We start from the raw sequence: 12,344 nt of genomic DNA, 5'->3' as shown, positions 1-12,344 counted from the left end.
ACTGAAGGATGACTGTATATGTTTCTTTTAACCTAAACTTCCTATACTAACCCTGCCTTTGTATATTTCCAGATTCCTCCTGCCCCAGGAAAACTAGATATGTACTTAAGAGAGAAAAGAAATAAGCTTGAAATATTTTAACAGTTACCATAGAAAGAAAAAAATTTCATATTATATGCAAGGAAAGTCAAGCACGATGTATAATTATTCAGAATCAACCACTAAAAAGCTCTTCAGTAGAATAAAGAATAGTTATGCCAAAGGAAGCGATTGTTTTGACACTTAATTGGGAAGACAACCAAAAATTTAGATTAGGATTATAGCCTTTGCCTTCCTTTTGGAAGCTTTCCCAGTGATTATTCAGAGAAGCTGATGCTCACAATTCTAGTAGGCTTAAGTGTTGGTAAAATAAAACAAAACCCTATGGATGCATGTGTATAAAGAAGATTGACATAAAATCATTATCCATTGTTTAATAAATGACTTGAAGCCTTTTCTTGATGTTGCTGAACTTCTCTCAAAAATGAATTTTGGCTGGGTGTGGTGGCTCACACCTGTGATCCCAGCATTTTGGGTGGCCGAGGTGGATGGATCACTTGAGCTCAGGAGTTCAACACCAGCCTAGCCAACATGGTGAAGCCCCATTTTTACTAAAAATACAAAAATTAGCTGGGTGTGGTGGCAGATGCCTGTAATACCAGGTACTTGGAAGGCTGAGGCAGGAGAAATGCTTGAACTAGGGAGGCAGAGGTTGCAGGAAGCCCAGATCATGCCATTGCACTCTAGCTTGGGCGATAAGAATAAAACTCTCAAAAAATTTTTTTATATTACCCCTTTACATTTCCTAACACTTTATTTTTGCCTATTCACTAGACTAGTCGAAATAGTTTCTTTTCTATTTTTTATTTTTCTGTTGCATGACCTGTAAGAATGATATTTCATGGCACCAGAAGTGGTTGAGAAGGAAATTACCAAAGTATTGATCTCTGAATAATCCTGAGGGTGAGTGTTCTAGGGAGTTGGGAAAAAATAAAAGTGAACCCATTTTCTAAAGCAAAAAGAGGTCATTTCTGCAAAGTTAAGACTGATGAACCTGACAGTGATTCTGAGTGAGGGTCTAGAATGGGTTATTCAAAGCCTGCACCTGGTAAAAAGTGAAGACCAAGAATCCAGCAGATTACTGAAGAGTGTATCATCAGATTGTCCAGAAAGTTATTAGACTAGTGAATATGTAGCAGAGACTGCTAATTGTTTCCCAATAAGCATTCTCCCGATCTTTTTATTAAAAGCATCCACTGAGTTTTAATTGGGAGCATGATGGCTTATATAGACTCCACTTTCTGCACTCCACGGTGGCTGGGTGTGGCCACATGACTAGGTTCTGGCCAATGGGATATAATAAGGAGCCATCAGTCCGGTCCCTGGATTGCTCCCCTCCACTTTCTCCTTCCTTGTTCTAGTTCTGCAAGTGGTGAGGGAATGTCAACCAAGTAGTCAGAACCGTACCCAGAAGACGGCGGAGCAACAGCTTAGAGGGTCCCTAAGTTCCTGGTTGGCCACATGAAGAAAAGTCACCTATCTTCCTCCATGCTGTATGTTAAAGAGAAATAGGCCTGCATTTTGTCTGAGCCACTGCATTTTTAAGTCTCCATGTGATAGCAGCTTAGTTTATATCCTAATCAACAAAACATGAACTTTAATAAGTCATTTGCTTAAGTTTCTTGTGGTGTACTTCTATACAAAGAGAAGAAATGTGTACAAGACACTTACATGAATTTGTAGCTGCAAGAATAATCTTACTCAGGTTGTCCTGATTAACCTAGGTTTGCAAACTATAGGCATCAGGTGGAATTTGACCCTGCATTTTGTTTTCAGTAAAGAATGCTTTAAAAATTACAATTTTTTTTGAGTGCTTTTAGGACAGGGTGTACTAACTCATCACAGTTCTCAGTGTCTTACTCCTGCCTCTGTTCATTTATTTATTTTGAGACAAAGTCTCACTCTGTCACCCAGGCTGGAGTGCATTGGCATGATCTCGGCTCACTGCAACCTCTGCTGCCTGGGTTCAAGCGATTCTCCGTAGAGACAAGATTTCACCATGTTGGCCAATCTGGTCTCAAACTCCTGACCTCAAGTGATCCACCTGCCTCAGCCTCCCAAAGTACTGGGATATGGAATTACAGGCATGAGCCACCATGCCTGGCCCTTTTTGTATATTTCTTTCTTTTTTGTTTTGAAATAGTCTTGCTCTGTCACCCAGGCTGGAGTTCAGTGGCATGATCTTGGCTCACTACAACCTCCACCTCCTGAGTTCAAGCAATTTTCTGGCCTCAGCCTCCCAAGTAGCTGGGATTACAGGCAAGTGCCACCACGCCCAGCTATTTTTGTATTAGTAGAGATGGGGGTTTCACCACATTGGCCAGGCTGGTCTCGAACCCCTGAGCTCAAGTGATCTGTCTGCCTCGGCCTCCCTAAGAGCTGGGATTACAGGCACGAGCCATCACACCCAGCCTCTTTATATATTTCTGTTTCTTGCTTGGCACCTGAAGACATTTGAGTTACTAGAGTAATAGACTATGCTGCTGTTCCAAATACCCCTGACAATACTGTGGCTTAAAAATGAAAGAAGTTTGTTTCTCTCTCACTTAAGATCTGTAGGTAAACATTCCCAGTCAGGAAGCAACTCTACCCACAATGGTCACACAGAGGCTTAAGTTTCTTCCAACAAGTTGTTCCCTCATCTTCAGATTGTTGTTTGCAGGACTGAGAGTCACAATGAATGACTCCTGCTGTCAGGAAAGGAAAGCAAATCAAACAAGCAAATGTGAGGGAGGCGCCGATCTAATCTAAGTGTAGAGTTTGGTGAGTTTTGATGAGTATTTACACCTGTGCCAGCACCACCCAAATCAAGATCTAGAATTTAGGTTGTCAACTTCTTTTTTTAATTCATTGTTTTGGTGAAGATACTTTGCCCCCTGAATTTGTGGATAGCATTAAGCCCAGAGGGGTAACAGTCATGTTGGGTAGCATGAGAGTTCAAAGGCATCTTAAGAATCCAGAGACATGAGATGAATATAAGTCAGTGGAGGTAAGTGCAAACCTTGCCCTTGAATTCAAAAATTAACCTCAGGCTGGGTAGTGGTGGCTCAGGGCTGTAATTCCAGTGTCTCGAGTTCAAGGTGGGAGCATTGCTTGAGGCCAGGAGTTCAAGATCAGCCTGAGCTACATAGTGATGCTACATCTCTACAAAATATTTTTCAATTAGCTGGGCATGATGGTATGTGCCTGTAGTCCCAGCTACTCAGGAGGCTGAAGTGGGAGGATTGCTTGAATCCAGGAGTTTGAGGCAGCAATGAGCTATGATTGTGACCAGCCAATAATCAGAGGGAGACCCTATCTCAAAAAACAAAAAAAGAAACCAAAAGTCAACTTCACAAGGTGAAGAAAATCATACAAAACAAATCGTAGCTTAATAAATTACATAAGAGAATGTTCTTGTAGCTACCACTCGGCCATCCAAATCAAGAAATGGAACATTTCCAGCCCCCACTGTTGCAATGACAGCTCCCTCACATCTGCCTTAAGTATCCACTAGCCCGACTTTTATAATAATTATTTCCTCACATTTATTTATAGTTCTATCACCTAAATGTTCATCCTTAGATACCAGCATGAATCTTGCCCATTTTATAATTTGATACATCTCTTTTAGTCTGCAGATTCCTTTTCTATCCCTTTCATTTTCTTTACAATCTTTCTGTTGAAGAACTGGTGCTTTTTGACCAGTAGAGTTTCCCAGTCTGGATTTTGTTGACTGTATAATACTCATTGTTTAGTTTAGCAATGATCTCTGTCCTCATTATTTCCTGCAAATTGGTAACTGGATTCAGGTACTTGATCAGACTCAGGTTTGATTCCTTTGGCAAGGTCGTGGTAGTGTTCTTTCATCAGGAAGAATATATATTTCTCTTTTTGTGGTTTCAGGCACTGTTGATATGTAGGGCCTAAATCTATTAATTTATTAAGGGTTTCAAAATGGTAATATTACACTTTGGTCATTGCTGCTTTATTGTTTCACTTGTATTACTTTTAAGAAGGTATACCTCCCCTAATCTATAATTCGATCATTAGTGTACAGTTAATTAAGGCAAATAGATGTACAGTTAATTAAGGCAAATAGATGTATAATCAAGGCAAAACAAATGCTTGCATTTTTATTTACCAGCTTTTTAAGATAATTATTTTCCTAATATCCTTCAAAGGTGACCAATTTCTTTGATAACATTGTAAAGTCTTAAGTTTAAGCCTATTTAATAAGTCCAGAGGTAGGGAGTCTCCAAGACTGCCTTCATTTCTGACACCAAACATACTGTTCAGGGGTTTCCAAGACCACCCTCCTTTCTGATATCAATTGCAAGTCTAGGGGTCCCCAAGGCAACCCCCAGGTTTGAGAAATTCACTGGAAGAATCACTAAAGTCTGTTAAACTCACAGTTATAATGATATTCTGGAAGGGGTCCAGATTAAAGTCAGTCAAAAAAGAAGCACATAGATCAGAGTCCAAGTAGGCTTCATGTGTAGATCTTTCATTGGTCCTCTCCCAGTGAAGGTGTACCGTGCTACATGCTTCTAACAAGACCATCACTTTCTTCCTTTTCATGTAAGGCCACTAATTTCATCACGAGGGGCCTACCCTCATTATCTAATGTAACCCAGATTGCCTCCCAAAGGCCTCATCTCCAAAGGGAATGAGAACTTCAGTATATGAATTTAGGGGGACATAAACATTCAGTTCATAACATGGGCTGCATAGATGGGCCATAGGTGGTTATCAACTCCCTAAACATTTATATTCAAAGTTTTATGGGTGTGTTCATTTTCCTAGTAAGAGTTTTGGTTGTTATTGAATTCCAAAAGAGATTACTAATTACTAACCCACAGTTTTAAAACCACTTTCATAAATCATGAGCTCCTTGCAAAAGGGATATATCTTACTCCCCCTTTCAATATGAGGATACCGAGATCAGCTCAGCCATAGAGACCCCCACCCAGGCGGCGTTGAAGGCATTAAGCAGACATCAGGATAGAACAGCAAAGTGGGACTTTCCAGGGGCCAACAGCCTTCCAAGCTGAGAGCCTCGAGCAGATTTTGACCCACATAGTCTCTCTGAACAGGTGATTTTATTACAAACAGGTGTTCTGTGTTTTCTCATAAAAGCAAGATAAACTAGGTTGGCAGCTGGTGCCTGCTTACCACTGATCAAGGACAAACCAGCAAGCAATCTCCATGAGGGCAGGACCTAGGGGGGCAGGGTCACATAGCCTGAGCTTAAAGAATTGTTTTAACCGGTGTATTATATACATATACTGTTCTGCTACTTTAGAATGCCCCAAGTAGTCTTCCACTTGGTGGTGAGGGGTGGAGGACTGCTAGGTTTATCCTTGCGGCTGTTCTTAGCAAACAATATATTTTACCATTCTCTCAGAATTTCTCAGCAATCATATACTCAGCATTTCTCAGCATGAAGATAAATGAATGAATGAATGTTTCTCTTTTTTAGAAGATACAAAGAAGAATGATTTCAAAAGATAAATTTTTCCTCCTTTTTATATTACTATTTTATATGATTTTCCTGGAAATTTGAGTTTGTGGAACAACCGTGAGTTTATTTGCCCTGAAAATACAGAACCAGCTGTAGAGAATATAAGAAGTCATGGGCATGGGGTACTGAAAATATAGTATGTATGTGGGCAAATGGAAGTCTTTTAGGCAAGCTAAGGACAAGAATTTCTTCTATCTTTTCACCTTTAAGAAACTTCGATTGATTGTCTTGGGCCACTTAATCTGATAGCAGCTTCTTTACTTCTTTCAAATGGTGTCATTCTAATGAGGGAATAAAACTAGAGGTGCTGCAACATTAATGATTAATTCAATAAAATGCAAAGCTGTCTCAGGACAGGCTTGGGGTCAGGGTGAAGTGTTTCTGTCAAATTTGAATCCTCTTAGCTAGCTTTGCAGATTCAGTTACTTCCAGCTAGCACTTTTCTGTGTCCATTAGATTAAAAGACATGTGACTGCCGAAAGAACCACGTATATGCTATATTCTAAAAAGCAAGTGCAGCATTTTCAGCTCTAGGTAGGTTCCTGAAGCTTTGTGTTCTGCACCCGTGGCCTGCAACATAATTCAGAGCTGGGACTCACTGAATTTCAAGAGCTGTCAGAAATTCATCCTCAGGAACATTAAAAATAGGTAAACCAAACTCTGGAGCTCTGCTGAGAAAAATTACGTGTCTACTTGTTGGTTACGCAGCATAGGGGGTTTATGAAGGAATTGGCCTGAAAGGAAAAGCCTGCGGAGGTGAAAATCAGGGCAGCACCGTCCTTATATGTGTGCACAGTATAAAAATCTCCAATATCATGTTTCTCTCTTAACAATTTATTGATCTGAAATCAAGTTAATTTAACTCAACAGCCTTTTTTTTTTTAGGTGGAGTTTCACTCTTGTCGCCTAGGCTGGAGTGCAGTGGCGTGATCTCAGCTCACTGCAACCTCTGCCTACTGGGTTTAAGCCATTCTCCAGTCTCAGCCTCCCAAGTAGCTGGGATTACAGGTGCCTGCCACCACGCCCAGCTAATTTTTAATAGGATATGGAGGTTCGCCGTGTTGGTTAGGCTGTCTCGAACTCTCGACCTCAGGTGATTCGCCCTCCTCGGCCACCCAAAGTGCTGGGATTACAGGCGTGAGACACTACACCTGGCCTCAACATCCTTTTTGAAGGCAGATAGGTAAAATGCAGCTTGAGGGGTATAGGCAGGCAAGAAAATCCCATCTTGGTTGGGATTTTGCGGTTGAAAGTTTGTTGTTATGTGTGTCTAAGCCTTCTTGGCATCATTGGGCAGAACTGTCCTTGGCTTCTCTCTTGCACACAGCCCCTTCTTTGCTATCGAGAGGGCTAACGGTACTCTGCAGTGGCTTCAAAGTGCCTTGAAAGTTACTCTAAGGAGGTAGCTCCCTATGCTTCAGGTTTGCACACAGATGTGAGACCTTGTACATTTCTTGTGATATATTTATGTACTTCATTTTTTTTTCCTGTGGACTATGTATTTCTAAATGATATATTGCTGTAATTGCCTTTTCAAACCAACACCCACCAAGTTCTATAGTAAGAGGCTCTAAGTATTTTATAGTTAAAGCTTCTGGTTTGAGATCATAAGAAATGCCTACTATAAATTTAAAAAAAGCACAACAAATTATAATTTTCAAGAATATGTCTAAAAATATTAAATCATAAGTTCTGAAGTGCCAGAGAATCAACAGAATGTATAATTTAAATGAAATTTGGAAATGTTAAACATTTAAGTATTATAAATAGGAATAAAATTCTCAATAATTTTCTCAGAAGAAAATCAGGTTTAGTTTTGACTATAGACTAAAGATGAAACTGTAATGAGTGGTGAATCAACTATAGCCTGATTTGTCATGGACCAGATTAATGTGTCAATTCATTTGATCATAATCTACTTATATATCAGAGCATGAATTTAAAATCTTAAAGCAATGTGTAATTATGGAGTACATTAGTTTTTCAAAAAAAGTCTTAATTTTCCTAAAAATAAACATAAGCAAAATATATTTATATCTGTTCCTTTAGGAGGTATTGTAAAATTCCTAGGGACTTTAAAACAAAAAATGTTTATATATTTTTGCTTTATTATTTAGCAATTGATCTTCATAGATAATCTGTATAATATTAAGTCATCATTCTCTTTCTGCAAACATATTAAATATTGTGTAATTAGAGAACAATATTGAACTCATTCATAATAGCTCTTTTTCCTGTATTTTTTCAGAAACATTAAGATAAAAGAAACTTACAGCTCATTTTTACTATAATAATTTCTTTGGTAGTAAACATTTCTAGTAGACTTATATTGCAAAGGCACTGAGTTCTAGCTATAGAAAATGAAGACTGAGCTTACTCAAGTTTAATATTCTTTCATCATATAGTTCTTCCTCTAAATTGGTTAAATCTAAGTATTATTCCTATGCAATCAAGTCATGCAGACAAAATTGAAAATATAGTTTTGATTTTGAAAGAGTATGCCTTTGATTTTTCTAGAAAATGAGATGTGCATCTCTCTAGGATGAATAATGTCCAAGTATGCATTTAAAATTCTGTTATTGATTTTTAAATTATATTTCAGAAACCATCATAATTATGCTTATAAACATAATAGCAGACATCTCTGTAGAATTTAGTAATAACTGTTGGACCAGAGAAATAATGTACTTAATTTTAAAAACAATTTAACATCAGCTATATATGCACTCATACATTTGGATTTAAAGTGTTTGATTAATATACAAATACATGGAAACATTCTTATATGACATTCTAGGAAATTAAACTTTTTTGAGTCATTTTAGAAAAGAGAGACCAAATCATTAATCTGGTTTAATTTTACAGTAGTCATTAGGAGCTACTAACACAGTTGAATTTTCCTTGAAAATGTTGTTTCTTAATTGAAAAAATACTCAGATCCTAAGTTTAAAAGATTGTTAAAAACCATACAATTTTTCCTTTGCTTTGTAAAAATGGAATCATTAGTCAAGACTTTTAAAAAACTTGGTTTCTTTCTTGCAGTTGCAGATTACTAATTTCGCAAAACCAGTACTGAGCAAAAGTGAATGGCATGCCACTCTTGCAAAAATTCGAGCTATTGTTTTTATTTTCCTGAGACTTGTATTTTAATGCTGTTTTCTTTATACAGTAATAACTCAATGAACAAGTCCTTTTGGAATGAAGTTTCATTAAATACATTTGAGTGATTTCAGTCATATACACGTACATTAACCATATGAAGCAGGGCTCTCTGCCTATGTTAATGGAAGATAAAAATATCTTTCATCCGTGTTCATGTATTACATCTACATGAGGGACAGGCATAAAAATCATTCTGAAATATGTGAAAATTGGTAAAATCTGTCTCTCCAGTCCCCACCTCCTTTCATTTTCTTCTCTATTCATTTAACTGAATGAGTAAATGACTCTTTGCTTTTAGTCATTTTGGATAGTTAGGACTTTTGGGGAACATTAGAGTGACATGGGCTTTATATTTTTTGATTTATAAGAACAAAAAGAGAGGGAGGAAGGGGATTCTTGTCCGTATTGATTTTTATGCTGCAGGTGCCCTGGGAACTCATTGTGTGCATGCCAGCACACCCAAGAAATGAGCTGGTGAGTCTGTGTTGCTTGTAGTAGTTTTTGAACTTCTCAGTGGTGCTTTCCCACTTAACCTTCATGGCTTCTCTGAATGTCCCACCTCACTTCCTGGAGCCTTCCTCTGCCCTTCCTCACCCAGGCTGAATGGGAGCTGTGCTTCTCACACTGCTGCCTAATGTCACTGCCAGTCAGCTTCCAAACACCATATGTGATATCACTCTTTTCACACAGCTTCTACCTCAGAAAATGCAGAACTGAGGGAGTTTAAAAGATGGACTTTTTTTTTTTTAATGTGAAAGTTAAGATACTGTAAGTGTCTGAGTACTTACACTTAGTACTTATCTCTTGGGTGATACTTAGCACTTTAATGCATAATTTTTCTCCCACATAGGGCACTTCTCTTTTAATTTTCTCATTTTGGCAAGTTCATCTTTCAGAACTGCTAGATCACAGGAGATCATCATTGAGAACTGAAATCCTCTTTGTTCTAAAGCCAAGTATACGATTAGACCAATGAGAATTAAGGAGACCTGAAAGGCTTTTGGTAAGATAGCATCAACATTCCCAGAACTTGGCAGGAAGGAAACTAGTAGGTGAAGACATCCATTTCAAAAGATTAGGGCTGGGGAGGAACCTCCTCAGGGTGAAGGTGGCCTTTCTAGGAGTTATCTCTGCTCCCACAACCAGCTGGAGTCTGGGCCCTCTCAACTGTCAAGTCCAAAATCTCCACCATTTACTGGTGGTAAAAATGGTTCCCACAGACTGTTTGCCTTTAGAAGGTTATTATTAACATGTATATGTTACATATTATCTGGAAGCAGCCTGTGCCTCTGGATTAGCTAAATTAGTCTTTAAATACTGATGGTGGGAGAATCTATGAACTATTGGGATGTGGTATGAGTGGAAAAGAAGTATGCATCCTGGGTTGGAGGAGGGCGAAGGCAAAATAATGATACTGCATCAAGCAGGACCAAGGTAGAATTTCAACCATAATTGGTCCATTGCCTGATGCTCATGGCAAGTCAGTACTCCAAGACACCAGGTTGCAGCAGAGGAAGAGGTTTAATCTTAGGGTCGCCTAAAACCTCAAATCCATATCTCCCTGAGGAGTTTAGGGCAAGAATTTTTAAGGATTTTGGGGTGGGCCAAAATGTGGAGATGATTGATTCATTGAAGAGTGCAGGGTGACGTCATGGGAGAGGGAGTTGAAGAAGCTGCATTATGCTGATTCAGTTCCTATGTAGAGGGTCACTGGAATTGGGGATTTGAAAAAAACCTCTTAAGCAATTCCTAAATGAAACTCTTATGATTCTAATGTCAGAGATCCTATCTATAAGAACAGTGGAGGTACAAATTAATTCTTAAACAGATTCCAACATCAAAAATCCTATCCATAAGAAAAATGGGAATGCAAATGGTCAGTATCTAGTGCTACTTGACTTTCAATTACAAGAAAGTGGGCCAAAGTGCAGCTTGATCAATAATTATATATCTTTTCAGAGTTTTTTTTAACTCTGTGAGGATGGCTTTAGAAGAACTTTTGGAGGCCAAGAACTTCAAGAGGAGAAAACTTTTTAAAAAATTGCAAGGAAAAAAGAGAACAGAGATAAACAGAGAAAGAGAAGAGCTACCTACACTAACTTTGCCTTTTTCATTTTTCTTTCAATTTAGCTTAAGCCTTGTTTTTCTATCAAACTGATCCTCATCTTCTCTAGTCATCATTTATTAATATTTTTAGGAAAAGAAATAGTTTGGAAAAAAGGATAATTTATTCATGCTCATTCTCTGGGTTTAATGGGGCAGGCCCACTTTCAGTCGTCAGCATTTGAATAGGATCTGATTCTTGCTTATCCATGCTGGAAAAGGATGAAAGAAAAGGATAAGAGGTTTTGTAAGCCAGTACTGTTTCTGAGCCCAAAGAATTGTTGAAGGAAAACTGAAATTTAGTTGTGATTTTTAATTAATAATGTATTTGTTTTTTGCCCTTAGAAAATCAGGAAGAATTTTTGTTTTTAAGTAAATTGAAGCAAGGAGCTCAAAGGTCTCTGAGGGTTACTGAAAGTGTAGAGGCTCTTACTGTATCTCTTAATTTTTCTCTCATAGAAATTTACTAGTAAGTGAATTGTTACACTAGTCTGAAACTATTTCTCTCCCAGAAAAAGAGAGAGACAAAGATAGGTAGGTAGGTAGACACCCCCACCCAGGCAGCGCTGAAAGCAGTAAGAAACAGACGCAAAGATAGAACAGCAAAGTGGAACTATCAGAGAAGCTAACAGTCTTCTAAGCTAAAAGCCTCAGGGAGGCTCAGACCCACAGTTAGTCTCTCTGAACAGGTGGTTCTTATTAACAAACAGGTGTTCTGTGTTTTCTCATAGAACCGAGATGAACTAGGCAAGCAGAGCTGGTGCCTGCCTACCACTGATCAAAGATGAATCAGAAAGGGAGGGAGCCACAGGGGCAGAGTAACTGGTGTATGATTTCCATATACTGTTTATTACTTTAGAACATCCCAAGTTCACAAGCCTGCTTACCACTGATCAAAGATGAACCATGAGGGAGCCACTGGAGCAGGGTAACTGGTGTATGATTTCCATATACCGTTTATTACTTTAGAACGTCCCAAGCAGATTTCTGCTTGGGGGGCTGGCTCGGTTTTCCTTGCCATCATTCTCAGCGAACAATATACTCCATCACACTTGTTGGGACTTGTCCCAGCATACATCTCTCAAATGAGATGCCTAATTACTATAAAGAAACTTAGCAAGCAGAAAGAAAAAATGAACCATTGATCCAGTGGCTCATTTCTGCAAAATTCTCTAGGCTATATGGACCGAAACATTAGTAATATGCCTCTCTCCTCATAAAACTATTATATTATGGCTTCCTACATATGACCAAGATTAAGGCCTTGCATATCTCCTTTATATCTAAGTGTCCACTGTGAACTCTTAGTTCATTTATACCTGAGACTACAGGTTTTCATATAACCTGGAATCTAGGTGTGTTGTAACAAACTATTAGAGTTTTAAGAATACACTTTGCGGAGGGCTTTGAGATTCCCTCTGAATTTTTCATTTTTGACCACTCCTTATGAGCCTTTAGGACTCACATTCTCAGCCAA

At 38.5% G+C, this 12,344-nt stretch overlaps 1 protein-coding gene across 1 annotated transcript in view; it reads left to right on the top strand.

Moving 5' to 3' along the window:
• The window catches only part of LOC118154028 (uncharacterized), a 39,959-nt gene that overhangs the window by 12,851 nt on the left and 14,764 nt on the right, over positions 1–12,344 (top strand). The window lies entirely within an intron of this gene.

This window comes from Callithrix jacchus, chromosome 5, assembly GCF_049354715.1.
Source record: "Callithrix jacchus isolate 240 chromosome 5, calJac240_pri, whole genome shotgun sequence".
Taxonomy (NCBI): Eukaryota; Metazoa; Chordata; class Mammalia; order Primates; family Cebidae; genus Callithrix; species Callithrix jacchus.
This window is presented reverse-complemented; position numbering and strand designations above follow the sequence as displayed.